Source organism: Dermacentor albipictus, chromosome 7 (genome assembly GCF_038994185.2).
Source record: "Dermacentor albipictus isolate Rhodes 1998 colony chromosome 7, USDA_Dalb.pri_finalv2, whole genome shotgun sequence".
In the NCBI taxonomy this organism is placed as follows: domain Eukaryota; kingdom Metazoa; phylum Arthropoda; class Arachnida; order Ixodida; family Ixodidae; genus Dermacentor; species Dermacentor albipictus.
Window position 1 is genome coordinate 24,350,084 of NC_091827.1, and position 16,012 is coordinate 24,366,095.

The following is a 16,012-nucleotide window of genomic DNA, read 5'->3' on the forward strand; positions in this document are numbered from 1 at the left end:
TAGCGCAATATAGCAGGGACAAAGACAGAGTAGACGACAGGACGAGCGCTCGTCCTGTCGTCTACTCTGTCTTTGTCCCTGCTATTTGGCGCTAGTCTTTAGAATAATGAGCATGATCAGTAAGAGGTGGCCTCGTTGGTGCTGCGTTACTACGACCAGAGCGTAACGCGAGACAAAACGCGCAAGAAGACGATGGACAGGCGCTCGATTCTAACAACATTTATTGATGAACAAACTGTATGTTTATCGCTGCAGATGGTTGGAAGCCGGCGCCTCGGCTAGTCTTCTTTTGTGTTTTTGTCCCTCGTCACGCGTTGGTCGTAATAAGAGCGCATGAGGATAATAATGAGCAGTAATACAGGGTATGTCAGTAGAGAATTTTAGTGACATCGCCGGTTCGTTAGGAGCTGTTCTGCAAGAGGGAAGATACATAGACAGTGCAATATTATAGAGCTTCAGTGATGAGGTCGGTTCTGTAAAAATCGATGTTCAAGGGCGAATATGCTTACTCAGTGTGCTATTAGAGAGTCGTAGCAACGTCAGCGGTTTCAGGGATGAAGTTCTGAGACTTGCAATATTTCCATAGCGTGACAATGGCCTTTCCGGCGTCGTTGATTCCGTAGTTGCGGATAAGCTTGAGCTAAAGTACTTATACGAGTACAGTGTGGCAGTAAAGAGCTTTAGTAAATGTCGTTAGTCCAGTAGGGGCGAATAGTTAAGAGCGAAAAGTCTTGCACATTGTTATCTAGGATAGCATTAGCGACATTGTCGGTTGGGCAACAGCAGATTAACAATGCCAAAAATATTGAAACAGCCTCACAATAGAGAGTTGTATTGGCTCCGTCCGTCCGGTAAGCGGGTATATTCAACAGCGAAAATGCATATTCAATTCATTCAATGCATATTCAATTCAAAGGTGGTAGAGCGGCCATTTCTCTGCCTCTGATTTGTCTGAACGAATACCTCCGACGACAGTCTCTGGAAAAATGTAAATTGGGATGAGACCCCCACCCCAATTTTCTTTTTTACTCTAGGCCACTACTGACGGTCATTTGTTTTCTGCGCAACCCGCTACTGTAAATGCCGCCAGAATATAAAATTGCGAATGGTCATTGTTGCAGTGAAGCCCTTCAATATTCTGTACAGGGCTTGGAACGAAATTTCATTTTCATCGAAATTTTAATTTTACGTTGGTTCACCATTAAACCAAAGCTGATTAGTATATGGCATTAGGTTTAAAACTAACGACGTAGGAAGGACAATAGAATATTTCACGAAAAGAAATAAAGAATAAACAGATGGTTGACCATCTTCTAGCTCCCCCTGAAGTTCAGGCTCTTCTTGAAGGGGAGGAAGGGGTGGGGGGCCTGCAAATTGAAATGTGCGTAGGATCCTGGGGACACAATGTCAGTGCAGTTAAACGAAGCGAGCTCTGGCGAAGCAAACAAAGGAGCCAGCAATCGAAGTTTCGCCATTGACTTTACGGTCCATTCGCACTGATATATGGGTTGGAAAGAATCAGTGCCATGAGGCATCCACGCGTCCTGAATGTCCTGAATTAATCATTGATATTACGTGGGCGCGCTGTCTTTCGCTCAGCGAATGCATCTTCTCCCGGACAAAATCACTGCGGTGGGTGAAGGAAGCATGAAGCTACCATAACGAAGACGGCCTTAATGCGACGTTGTTGGCATCGGGAATCTAACCTTGGCCATCTGTGGGAATGTGGAATCAAACGAGCCGCTTCCGTTTCCATGTCTAGGTCGACGTAATATCGAGACAAAAGAAGGCAGCCACTCGCTGTTACCCCGTATTAATAACTCGGAGCAATTTCATCTGCTTTCCTGTCGCAGAGGATCTAAGACTGCAATGCCGATAAAAATGCTTCCACCTCGAAATGGTTCGCACGAGACTCGCTCACCAATAATTGCATAACATGGCGCACTACGTGACTTCCCGGCAGAATAACAAGATGGGACTCTCCGCGTCGCCGTTATTTGTTATCTGTAACATTCACGCTGATCTCGAACGCTGGTTGATGGAACGTTCTGAACTGGTTACGCAGTGTAAATCTTTTGGTCGGAACACTCCAGCCTCTGGACTTGCTCCACTGGCTAGTCGGAATGACATGGTGTTTTCGTGAGAACACAGGACATTGAGAAGGGGGGTGTTTTGACTGCTCCTTATTAATTCTTAAGTCATGAAGAGCTTGCGATTGGTAACGATTAGCAGACTCATTCCAGGAAGCTGTGTCAACCCGGACGAGGTGGCGCTGTGCGCTCGATGGCTGACACGCTCCGGGCTTGCGTCCTCTCGTTACGTCTTCTCGTTATTTCGTCTCGTGCCGCGATTCTGAACGATGACGCATTGAACGACACTCCTGTTTCTTTTTAATTAGAAAAGTCTTCCTTAAACGCGGCTCTCGGGTGGAGCGTGAATTGCGAGCGACAAGCGCAAGGCTAGAGTCGCCAGCAACCAACTTCCTGCAGCTCTTTTTCCTCCTTTCAAAGATACATCATCGTCGTCATCGTCATCATCTTGTCTATATCTTTCCATATAATCATCATCTTCTTCTTCTTCTTCCTCTTCTTCTTCTTCTTCTTTCTTCTTCTTCTTCTTCTCCTTCTTCTTCATCATCATCATCACACCACCGCCACCACCACCACCACATTTATGTCCACTGCAGGACGTAGACCTCTCCCACCGCTTTCCGATTACCCGTGTCTTGCGACAGCTGACCTCTATCTTATGCCAGCAAATTTGTTAATTTTGGCGCACCACCTAGTCCTCCGCCGTCCTCGACTGCGCTTCCCTTCCTTTGGCAGGCAATCTGTAACTCTAATAAACCACCGCGGTCATCTTCCCTAGGCATTAGCTGTTCTTATTGTTTACTAGGATATCGGCTAACCCTCTCCCTCCCCCTTTCTCGGCCTTGCTTTCTAATCCATACCGACCTCTATCTAACTCTTAACGTCACGCCTAACGTTTTTGTTCTATCGCTCATTGCGTGCTCCCTGACTTCTTCTTAAGCCTCTTTCTTAACCTCTAAATTTGTGACCCATAAGTTAGCACCATTAGAGTGCAATGATTGTACACTGTTCAAGGACGGCGATAACCTGCTAATCATGACTTGCCTGCCGTACGCGCTCCAAACCTTCAATAGCCGTGAACTAAACATTAGCTAATAATAGCTATGTAGGGAGTAATGATTCTTTCTTATCTTTTCGTTTCAATAAGAAAATATGCATCATGGAGAGCAAACATCAGTTATGCGACCCCGGCAGTTATGACACAGATTGATGATTACAGCTGCATTAAATTATCTTTTGGCCGTCAGCAACGAGGCGAGCGTTATACTGTGGCCAGAAGATGCTGCAGGTGGGCTTTCTAATGGCCAACGTTTCACGGCACTCCTTCTATCACTTCGCAGCAGGTTTAAAGTGACAGAAAATGGGAAGCTGATTAAAAAAAATAATGTTATGTTGAGAAGCAATGTGGAAAGTAAACGTTGCGCTCTTTTGTATCTCCGTTATTGTTACCTCTGTTTTTTTATTATTTCGGGACTGTACTACTTTAAAAGCATCGCACTCACTTCAGTGTGTTCCCAGCTTCCGCAAAAAATTGTTTTGGTACCGCTTTAAGCTGTACCACTGAAGCACGCTTACGCAGTATGATAACGCTATTTTTATCAGGAGATGAGATTTGGTGTAAGCCAGAAGATACGTAAACACAAAAAAAGACTAGTGGCAACGAGGCCATGATAACTCCACTACCCCGCAATCCATGACGTCATGAATTTCGACTGTCTGTCTTGCAGCGAACGGCATGGGTGATTACGACATGGCTGCTTCTGGAACCAGGCTCTGTCAGTAGCGCGAGGAGAATTCTTCGGACTAGAAGCTAGGAAGGTGCGAGTAAAAAAAAGAAGAAGAAGTAGAAGCGTCGCGGAAAAAGCAAACGACATTAACACCGAAGCCAAGACGAAGGCGGGTGAACGATGTGCCTCAGTGATCGCAAGAACAAAACAAAAGATGGAAAGCGGAAGTAAGAAAATTGTCTTGAAAACGATGACGCCCGGCTGAACGATCTTGAATGGCTGAAAGGCGCATGAAAGCGCGCTGTGGCGTGGCGCCGATGACGCGTCGAAACACAATAAGCGGTCGCCGGAGCCTTTCTTGTGCGCCCGGTAACAACAAAAGGGACGGGATGGTCTCAGGGAAGGAAGGCAAGAAAGGGGGCTGGAGAGGACGCGGCGATTCCCTACGCAGTTTCGCCCGTCTTCCCCGCATCCCTTCACTGCTTCTCCCGTCTCTCCCGTGAAGCCCTGTTTACACGTTTGCAAACGTACGGTAACCCGTTTTGTTAGCTGTCGTGCAGGAAAGGAGCATTATCGGAGCTGCTCTCGGAACATGCTGTTCTATCTTCTGGAGGAACGCCGAACTGCTTTTCGCTTACTCTCTTGCATGGAAATAGTGTACCGGAAGTAAACTTCCCTAGTACTCTGTAGCGGGACCTGAGATAGCGTTCTTCCGTTTCCGTCTTTGTATATCTTTCCGCGATGCCGTTGACGCCGTTTAATCCGTGGTTCTGGTCTTGTTGTTAACCACGGTAGCAAGACAGATGGCAGAGATGTTGCCATCTGTCTTGCTAAAGTGGTTAACAAGAATTCTTTACTAAATTGTGCGCGTCTTTAAAAAAACGGGCCACCGAAAGACCCGCTGCCTTACGAACGTCAGAAATAAAACCGTAATATCCAGCGACTTGAAAGTGTATCGTATTCCACGCGAAATCAAGTCTGCCTTGTCTTCTGTATAGCGTCGACACTTGGAGACCCTTTCTCTTTTTGACCAAGACGCCTGGGAGGCCAATCCCCAAGATAGTGCAGTCTGCGGTGCAAGGTGGTTAATTTTCGAGTATATTGGCTCTAATTACATGGGTGCCGTTACTTTTATTTACTCTGCGACTAATTCTTGCATCTTCTGGCCACCACCGCAGCCGCCTTCCAGACAGCATTGCCTCAGTCGAGCTCTGCTTAGTCCAAACTGGCTCCATTTCCCAAGGGCATTCCGTACAGTGGCTTTGCCTCAGCATGTCCATAGCTGCGGCGGTGCATCCTTTACAGGAGTAGAGTACAATGTGGTAAATTTTCGATTATATTGGCGCTAATTACGACCATACCGTTAATATTGCCTACTCTGAAACTAGCTCTCACGTTTTTTTTTATTGAGGCCTACATTTTGATACATTTTTTTGGACTCGCCATCCCCTTCTGGAGGCCCTATAGGGCCAGTTTTTTTTCTTTTCTTTTTCTAGAAGTGGTTACGAGATACCTAGATCTTAGATATTTTATACCGGCAAAAGTCAGCCAACAGGACCTTGGCTTCAAAGGAAGGCGTAAAATATTATGTACTACGTTAACGAAGTGCTCTTCGAAGTGCTACAGTGCCGGACACCGCTTTAGTACGAAACGCGAGTTGACAAACGTGCAGGGGACCGTTTGATGCTGAATACATTCGCGTTTCTTAGCGATAGCCTGCCGGGGCAGAGAACAGTACGAAAGTCACTGCGTTACGTGGCGGCGGTTCTTTGGTACTGACTGCATCACGTGCTGATAACCGACAGACAAAGCAGCTGTTGACATGCATGAGCGGAATTTCTGCACTAACATGTCGCGGCTAGCTAGTGCGGCTTTGTTTCGATGTTCGTTTTACGAGATCAAACGTTGTGCGAGTGTACTTACACCCCGAGTTATTACAACTTTTTAACTGCCCCTTCACCTTCAACGAAATACCGCTTATAACGAATTCACTGTTCCGATGACTTTGTTGTGATTGGGGCTTTCTCTAAACGAATAAACGGACACGTAACAGAATATGCAAATGAGAACATGTATACAGAAAAGAAGAACAAAAATTAAAACAGGTGGTCTGCCAGTTTCAGAGTCGGTTCATCTTTCTTTCATTTTTACACCGTGTGCTTTTTTTTCATTGTGATGTTGGTTCTGAAAACTATTTATGACATTCGCTATCTGCTTGTTTCTTTTTCTTCGTGCAGGAACTTGTCCCTGGCGATGCAGATTTGACCTGACCCCCGTCCTCCCCCTGCTACCCGTCCTGCAAATCCACGTCACCGAGCAGGACCCGAGTCATCTCCCACTGAAAAGACCGTCTCACGAGGCCGCGCCCGGCCCACCATACCCTCCCAGTCACTCCTTTAGGTGAGCCTATGTACACTCAAACGCTTTTCCATCCTTCGGAGTGCTGATTTTCCCTGCATGGCTAACACGCTAACCGTTAAAGATAAAAAACAATCTGTAAGAGACCATCTCACGATGAAGGTCGACGTTAATGGGAATAGCATTGAGGCAATGTAGCGACACATTGTGTTGCCCCCGCCGAAACGCGTCAAGTATGAGGCGTGTGAACGGCCGGACGTAGTCTTGCTCTTCCTCTGTGAGTACCCGCTGTTCCTTGTGGACGCAAGGAGCAGTGGCAAAAGTCTGCCTCAGAAAGATTCAATTAAGAGCGGCCCATAGCCAGTGTTACGTATCCAGTGAGGCAAAATGGTGAAAACGGTTGGTTTCGCACCCACTTCTCTCAGCAGAGCAGCCCGATGAAGATGCCTATTGGACCATGGAGTACTCAATGACCCAAGTTCACGACACACACAAACACACACACACAAACACACACACACACACACACACACACACACACACACACACACACACACACACACGCACACGCACACGCACACACACACACACGCACGCACGCACGCACGCACGCACGCACACACACACACACACACACACACACACACACACACACACACACACACACACACACACGCACGCACGCACACACGCACGTGCACGCGCGCATGTCTCAGGTGCAGTCTACAGAATCGATATCGTTTGTCGTTGTTGACTTACACAGTTTTAAAGTTAATACTTGAGATTTCTTTAAAACTTTTGCAGTCGTCAGCAATTTTTAATTAAGAAGTTAAAGAACTAAGTAAAAATTACCTCCTTGCAGTCGGTAGATTCGAAGTTTCCTTTTGAAAGCAACAACGTCCCTGGGGTTCGGTGCTGTGGTTGCCGAACAAACCGCTTTCTCCATTCCCAGGAGCTCCGACTTGGAAAAGAGCTCCTGAGATAAGGCTGCCGCTTAAGAAAACCTGTCGCCGTTCTTGCGCGTTGAAGAAATTGAAAAGAGTTGCTCATTTTTTTTTCCATACTACGACCATGCTCTTCATCTATTCAATGTGAGATTAGACCAAGGCTTCTTTTTTGTTCTTTTCCTTCAACTTGGCGCGTCGCTGGGCAACCGGTAGGTGTCACTAAGAATGACATCAGTTGCAGAATATGTGTTTGTTCTCGGCACTAGAATACGTACTTGGTGAATGCAAGAAGCACGCTGAAATTGAATATTTTCACCTTTGTTTTTTTTTTCTTCTTCGAAACGCTTTATCTAACAAATTGTTCATATCTAGGTGGAAATGAAACTTCTGAGGTCGGATACGCCGATCGCTGATCGTTTCGGAATTACTTCGAACAATGGCAGAAAGCGATTTATTTTTTGTCGCTGTCGATGTTTGCCTTCACACGCAAATCTCCCCACACCCCACACTCCCGTCTGTCTCCTGTGTTCACTGATGACATTTCCAGTCCGTGAAGAAGCGAGTATAGCAAAATAAATCACTGGCGCAATGATATCTTCGGTTGCACCGTCGGAATGAGCCCTGAGCCTGTTGGAGCAGATGCTTCGAGAAGGCGGTTTAAGGTGACCGACTTGTTCGCCTCGCAGGATTTGTTCAAAGATTGTTTTTTTCTTCTTCCCTTCTTTCTTTCTTTCTTTTTGTTCCCTATTATCTACAGCCTTTGTTTCCTGAATAAATCAGTCCACGACGCCTTTGCTATACGAGGCTTCTTTCTGTGACAGTCTGTCTTGTCACTAAACGCGGGAGTCTTCAGACAAAATTGTTTTTGCTGTCCTTAGTAAAACAGCGCCAGAGAACACAACGGACCAAACTGAGAAGAATGACACGTACAAGGGGACTTGTCTTGTCAGGGCTGTTAAGCCAGCGAACAGCCAGCAACATATTGAGTCAAATGTTTCTTGTTCGACTGCAGTTGATCGCGACGAATATAGGTTTCTTGCGGCAAGCTTCGTCGTTCCATCTCTTTCCCCGGATTTTAACGTGGAGCAGTTGAACAGGCGCGAGTTCTGTAGTCTTCCATAAGAGTGGACGAACGGGCATGTTGGTAATGCTGCATCTTTGGCTAACAGCACGACAAGTGATGTAGGGAGTGAGAGAAGCGCCCTTTCCTGTCCTTTATCTCACTTCCTTCGTCGATCGTCGCGCTGCTAACCTAGAATAGTTGTACGAGAATCGTACGTCCAGCGAGGTTTCGCATCCGCTGGACGATCTCTAAGGTGTGTGGATTGACCAGGAGTCGGATGGCACCAGAAAATATGTGCATTTCTCATTGAAAACAACGGTTATTTGGGGGGAGTATCAAAGGAATGCAATATAACATAATGTATTAAGCATTTGTCTACGAAATCGCCTTAAGACAAGTATAAATCTTTCCATAGCTGAAGAAACATCCCTGCGACAGTGTCCAAGAACCCGCCACGTTAGTTTAGTGACTATGACGTTGCGCTATTGTGTTCGTAGAGGCGGGTTCGATCCCATCCAAGAGTAGCCGAATTTCGATGGGGATGAAATTGAAGAATGCTCTTGCACTTAGTTTCAGGTGCAGGTTAAGAAGCCCCAGGTGGTCAAAATAAATCCGAAGTCCCTTACTACGGTGTGCCTCCCAATAAATTCGTGGTTTTGGCTTGTAAAACCCCAGAATATAGTACGTTTTGCGCGTGCACATTTGTGTATCGAAGAGGAAGCTCCCGGGGAAATAATGACTATGATGAAAAAATTTACTTCATCTTGTCAAAACGGTACTTTTGAAATGTTTTCCCTTACAGTGCGCACTATATTTAAGATAAGGTCTTCTTTACTGACTTCGTACGGGTTTGGCGTATCTGGGATCTGGCTCTGTATGCATGTAAGGTCTTATCAAAATGGGCAATTTTGTTACTTTCCGATGTAGTAGCGCGTCTCAAAAGGTATCAAAATTGAGGTTTCAATGAGACAAGTGAGATTTCGTCGCAGAGTAGGTACAATGACGGCAAAGGCGTAATTAGTGCCACTATAACCTCAAGTTTACCACATTACACCACAGAAGGCACTATATCGGAGAGTGGCCCATCTCGTCTCTTGGTCAAAAAAAAATATATACACAGACAGACAGGCGTGTCTACCAAGGTCGGCGCGAAATAAGACAACGTCGACGTACATGCGCGTAAAAAAAGAAGGCGAATGAAGAAACTTGGCATTAATAAAAGATATAAACGTATTGAAAGAAAATGTAAGATTGAACAATGAAACGAAGAAAATAATGCGAATAATGCAAAAATATGGAATGATGCAACGTTGCATCATCTTAAACACGTCCCTCCCCCCCTCAATTAAGCGCTTATACTATGTACGTCGACTATGTCTCGTCTTGCGTTGACTTTGGTTGACACCTTTTCGACGAGCGACCACATCCCAGAACCTTCACTTTCTCCGACACCTCCACCCACGTGCCTCAACTCTTAACACCGTAACTCGCGGACAAGTTTTTGAGGCGGAGTTGCTTCTTCTAACACGCGTGTTACTGCGCCAAGTATAGTTCGGCACAGTCTGGCAGTGCCTTCTGCTTTGATTTCTCGACGCAGACGTTGAACCAGCGTAGCTCGTCACTTGCGACGGTTTCGCGTTGGGCTCAAACGCGAAAAGAGCAAGCGGAAATAAATGTATACCTTGAAATATAACACTATTAGCGGTGTATTCCGTGTCTCATTTTGGTATGCGCGCTGCATGCAGTGAGCAAAACACGTGTTTTCAATTCCCGGGCTTAAGCAAACGCGAGTGAGCGTTGGGACTACTTTCGGGAGCGCGCTCACGTGCGCTCTTCGCCTCCGTACCGCTTCCTCTTCGGCGCCACTGAAAGCCGTCCGCGAGTACTGTTAAACTAATTACACTCTCTCGCGCGCACTCCTCCAACGGCTACTTTCATAAAGTAGTCACGGACAGCTTTCTATACTGATGCTGCTGCCGCTGCTGCTTCCTCGGCCTCTTCTTCCGTTCTCTTCCAGAGCTGCTAACACGCCCAGTCGGATTTCGCGTCGTAAATCTTCTCCCCCTCTGAGGACCATCTTGGATGAACCACTCGGCCTAATTTCGAGAAAAGCTTCCTCTTTCTTTCCTTCTTTCGTTTTTCTCTTTTTCCCCGGAGGCAAAGTTTTCAAATGTGCGGAGCCTGGTTATACGTATTCTCCGTCTCACACAATTCGGCGCAGTACACGAAATTGCGTCAGCTAATCCGTAACGCGTGTGGGAGCCCATTCGCAATGAAATGCAGGCTGCATCTTGAAAGAAAGGAGAGCTGAAGGACGACTCGGCCCATGTACGCCGCTCATTCTTCCGAGAAGTTCTCTCGGCGTTGCGCAGACGGCGATCCGAACCGGAAAAATGGAGGAAGTGCCCTTCTTCTGGTTCTCTTTTCCTGGTGGGTTGGCTTAAGCGACGTGTACTTTTTCTCCGCACTGCGCGTAATTCGCGAACGACGAGAGTATCCGTTGTCTGTCTCGTCGTACGATTCCGTTCTCCCTGTTTTCGTTCAACGCTCTTCGAGACTTCGGTCATTTTCGGAGCACCCTTCTTTTTTATCTCTTCGGCCACGCTTCCCTTCTTCACTTCTTAGTCCTTCTATTCTTTTATCGATTACTTTCAGCTCCGTCCTCACTTTGTTCGATCTGATTAAGTCTCGGGGTAAAGTAAGGCGCCGTCGCTCTCGACGGGCCAGAAGTCTTTTTGTCCCTCTCGTCGGGATATGAGTTAGGCTTAGACACTGTTCGAAGAAGACGCTATTACTTCCATCCTGCGGACCCATTGACGCCGTGGGTGTGATGTATACAGTTCCTGCTGTTGCTGCTGCTGCGAACAGCGAAATGAATGCGGCAAACGCGCGCGATTCCATCGTGGTAAAAGGCAGCGTGGCACAGCTGCACTTCTGCCGTCACGGTCGTGAAGCAGACGACGCTGATAGGAGGACCCGTCCATTTTGCGACTTCGTGATCGAAGGTACAGGGATGACACTTCTAATTCTTCACCGGCACCTCGAAGTGCATAGTTGCGCTATAGGCAATATACCGAGTGCAACGTCACACACCCTGCGTAAGCGCTATTGATTCGGTCGGAAATGCAAGCAGGCGTGCATGTATTCGCCGGATTATGCATATAGTGGAGCGTCGAGATTGTTGTATGCACTATATAGAAATTGTGTAGGCGTTTTGTGGTAACTGATTATACGTGAGTCAACTTGTGATTCTATTTCTGCCTTTTTGTTTTTAAATGGAGGTTTCCTTTGTCTCTCTGGGTCGCTCTTCAATGAATCTCTTTTACTCTAACTTAGTTACATGTGTATATATACGTATATATATATATGCACCACTGGTTATGTGACGCTCTTCAATACCCCCCTCCTCCTCCCTCCTTTCCCTCCTTCTCCCTCCCTCCCTCCTTTTCTAGCGTAATCAAACCCGCGTCATCACATGGTGTTCCAGCTAACTTTAGCCAAGCTATTCAAGGGAAAAAATATGGTAAAAAACCTGGTGCAAGATACAATTAGAAGGCCCAGTGTGTTCGGTCGTCAGACCTCCAATGAATGAATACCATAAGTCTTAAAATCGTGTTCTGCACCGTGATTTTTCAATCCCTTCTTTTTTTCGTTGAGAAGCTTGGCTAACATTATGGAAGTTATATGAAATATTTAAGAATCGCTTGTTGTACGAGTCGTAGTTCTAGTCCTTGAGCCGCATTGTTCAGAGAGGCGGACATGCACGAAAAATTGAAAGTCATATTGAACTAATTGACGGGAAATTACTGATTACCTTCTTAATTACTTTCCGGCACATATTACACTTTCCGAATTGTAGCCAGTGAGTGTGTCAGGCGTATTCCTTTGGAATGAATTTTCGGAATAACACCAATTTGGAGATTTGCGCCATCAAACTCGCCCTAAACACACACACACACACACACACACACACACACACACACACACACACACAGCGATAGCTGTTTGACCGAGACGACACTTGCAATGAGGTTCATTCAGAACAGGTTGTGGTGTTGTGTGTGATGAGGTGTGCCGTTGCTAACATGCACTATACGAATTTTAAGATTGTGCCTAGTATCATTTCCCACCAATCTGCTTTGGCGGTAGCCATTTCATGCTTACATTTACTCTCGATTACGTAAGCCACACTCTTCTTAATCTTTCTTTCTTTTTTTTGTCGTTAATCAGCTCGGCTAACGGTAACTGGGACACCCAATACAGCACACGTGCAACAGGGCTTTGCACGCGCCGAGTGACAAACCGCAGGCTCGAGGGCCTGTCTTTCTCGGGCGAAACTGATGGCACGCTCGACTCGCTATTTTTTTCTCGCACAGAGCCTTCGCATCGGGTGACTCCGTGATTAAGCAGCCCTCCGGCGCCCCCGGTGTCATGGCTCCTCGGCTTCTCCACGCGTAACCCCGGTGCCGCATCGTGTGTTCTGGGCGCGGTACTTAACGCCACGCGCCTGGCCTGTACTCTCGACGGTGTTCGCTCGCCGAGGCAATCTCGAGGGGGCCATTTATAACCGGCGGCCTCGTTAGCTGACAATAATCGTTGCGCGCGCTGGTTAGCGAGCGCCCGAGGAAGACAGTGAAGAGTTTCAGCCCGTGCACGTACACGTATGCTATACTGTACGTGTGACGTTTGCTGCGTACCGGAGCTGCGGAGACGGGGTTGCGGCGGTAACGCTAGTAGCGACCCCTTGCGGCGCTGAGGTCGGAGACAGCGCGTTAGAAACGACGTTGAGTAAACACAGGAGTAGGGCTAGCAGGTTATCCTTGTAATGCACTGAGTACGAGTGAGTGAGTAGAAACTAACAGGAAGAGAGGGAAGGGAACAAGGAAAGTCAGGGAGGTTAATCAGACTGAGTCCAGTTTGCTACCCTACACGTGGGGAGGGGAAAGGAGAGAGAGAGCATGAGTCTATACCGCACTTTCACAATGTAGAAACTAATAACCACCGACAGGACACACCTAGCTGTGGCCCTTGTTCCCGGTGCCCTTTCATGGTTCTTAGTTTTACTCTCATACTCAGCGTTTTACAAGATGAGCGTTGGAGACACCCTGTGTGTGTGGGCGGGGGGGGGGGGGGTGCATACGAAACGCAGCTCTTACAAAGGCGCAGTTAAAGTGCAGGCGAGAGCTTGGACTGGCAAGGTACGCGCAGAGAACGCAATCAACCAGAGAATTGTCTCTGCAGCAACAGGGAGAAGCTTCTGAAGAGGACGTGGCGGAATGCAAGCGAGCGCGTCGGTGTTAAACTTATGCAACAAAAACATGAAGTGCTGCAACATTTCTTTCATTTACCAGACACAAGATTGGTGGTAAAAAAAAAATAAGTTTACTGGGGAGACCGTCATACTGTGCATGGTATTCCTTGGGGTTGTCTTATCTCTCGAAACACGGCAGTCTTGATTTCAAGGGTACAATGTGAGCGTCATAAGTAATCATTTCAAAGAATGCTACGCACAATATGACAATTCCCCACCGGGCACTTTCTGCCCCAATAGTTTCGACACGTGTAATACCGTTAACAATTGAACGCCAGGACTATCTAATAGCTCGTAAATACGAAACGACCGAAAGTTGATTGTACCTGGCGCACCACGACAATGGTAGTAACGAATCAAAATAACAACACCTGACCACATGCACGCAGTGGTGTTGCGTTCGCTGAAACTTTAGGCACGTAAGTGTGTTGCTATACAACGCGCCGCACATCGTTTTAAGCGAATGCAAACGTGGGTCACATAATGAAGTGCTTCGCCTAACTGAAGTTATGTTCGTAGGCTGCCTAAACTTAGGCGTACTGATGTAACCTGAAGAAAACATCATGCAGGAGTCAAATACTTCGCATGTTGGCTCACAAGCTGGTGCGTCAGAACAGCAATCGCTTTGCTCAGGCAGAGCAGTCGTTCTGAAGGGTCTCATTTGCATCGGCCTTTCTCCCTGTGTACTACGATTACAGCCAAACCTTGTTATAACGAAATAATATTTACAACGAAGTAAGTGAAATTATCCTTTAATTTCCCATAGAGATACGGCAGTATACATTCAACAGTGGATATAACGAAGTAATTCTTGGCTCCCCCTTCAGCTTCGTTATAAGGACATTTCACTGTACTGTTGTTATTCGTTCTCGTACTCGAATGAACGAATATTCGACAAATTCTAATGGTGATTTCGCGAATGGAATACGAATCGGACAGCAAAAGCAATTCTATGCTTATTCGAAATTTCGCACATTCGAAGAACAGGGAAAGCCGCGTATTACGAATGCACCGCACTCGCTGAGCGCATCTCCTGTCAAGAAGTTCGAACCTGTCAAATGTAATTTCTATGTCCACAGGAAAGTAAACTTGGATTCGCGCGCCATATTGTTTGAGGATTCAATTTTACGTGCATATTTACGTGGTTTAAGCTGGCTGTTGATGTGCATGGTTAAATGGCTATTACGAAACCCGGTCATTTTCTACTTCTTTCTTCATTGCACAATCCTTAACTCCCTGTTAACTCAACCATTGTGCAAAGGGCGATTGTGAAGCTCTCTTAACGAAAGAAAAAAAAACATGACAGCAGGATGGGAGGCGGCGACGCCCTGTCCCGGCGACAATACGCAATGTAGCGGGGGAAAAAAAGAACGAACGAACAGACAAACTAACTCTAACTGATCAGAACAGCGGTGGGCAGACGTTTTCGCAATCTTTCACGGAGAGGGGATGTATCGTATTACATGACGTCCTTCTGGAAAGACAAGACCCGCGGTCCATCCGGTTATCGCGACAGGGACTTCAGTCGGGGTTGAAGTGGCGGCCAGTGGCATTTTCTTTTCTGTGTTCTTGCGCAAGCCTTTCGTTGTCTTGCGTGGCCATGTCACGCCTCCTTTTGCTGCTATTCTTTATTTACCCCGCGCAGGCTGGCAGTCTATTCTTGTTTACCTTCACCCACCGGGTGTTCTCTAGCGAGACGTCTCGTCGGTAGATTGGACTCCAAATGCAGCGACTATGGCCCGCATACTTATCTTCCTCTCAACTCACTTCCTTTCCTTCGGGTATCGTCTGCTACACTTCAGTGTAGCAGACGATATCCGCCGCTTGATCATCCGTATATTTAATTATTTTTTTAGCCTGGCAAGTTTCATCATCAACACGTGTTTGCGCAATTCCTTTGCAGTCTTGTCAGCTCTGACGCATATGCAAATGTATATGAAAGATAGTTGCGTTCTTCCTTGTGATAGCACGTTATATTTAGTGTTTTCATTAGTTTGTAAAGAATACTGTGAAAAGCTTCTTGTATGTAATGTATGTGCCTCTGAGATCTGTAATCACGCCAAGTTATGCTCGCAATAGGGAGTTATACTTAGTGCTTGCAGTGCATATGCTTCGTGAAGCTTTTTGTCTGAAGCCTTCTGCGTGTCATATGTCTAATCACATGAACGAAAAAGCACTAGAAAGGCGGGTCGAGACATGAAGGTGAGCACAAAAATCTTAGAGGCAACAGCCACAACTTTCCCAGTGTACGCTTGATTACGCCGCAATACCGCATCGCAGAAAACATATAGTACATAATTGTAAATGGCGAAAAACACACCGGATGGCAAATAACAAGACTGGATACGCAAACACACGCACACACACGCGTCTTCATCCTGTGTGTTTTACGCCAGTTACATTTACCCACCCAAACCAAATTCGGCCAGTTCTAAGTCTTAAAGCATACAGGGGCTGAGTCACCAGTACCCACAGTATCAGCTGATTTTATGCGAAGATTCCTTACATTCCTTGCC

General features: G+C 46.6%; 1 protein-coding gene across 4 annotated transcripts in view; it reads left to right on the forward strand.

Moving 5' to 3' along the window:
* The window catches only part of LOC135915671 (neuroglobin-like), a 416,057-nt gene that overhangs the window by 377,415 nt on the left and 22,630 nt on the right, over window positions 1-16,012 (forward strand). For all 4 annotated transcript variants that reach the window (XM_065448807.1, XM_065448808.1, XM_065448806.2 and 1 more), the window contains one exon: window positions 6,055-6,217. The gene's annotated coding sequence lies outside the window, so the exon portion shown is untranslated. The remainder of the gene's footprint in view (window positions 1-6,054; window positions 6,218-16,012) is intronic.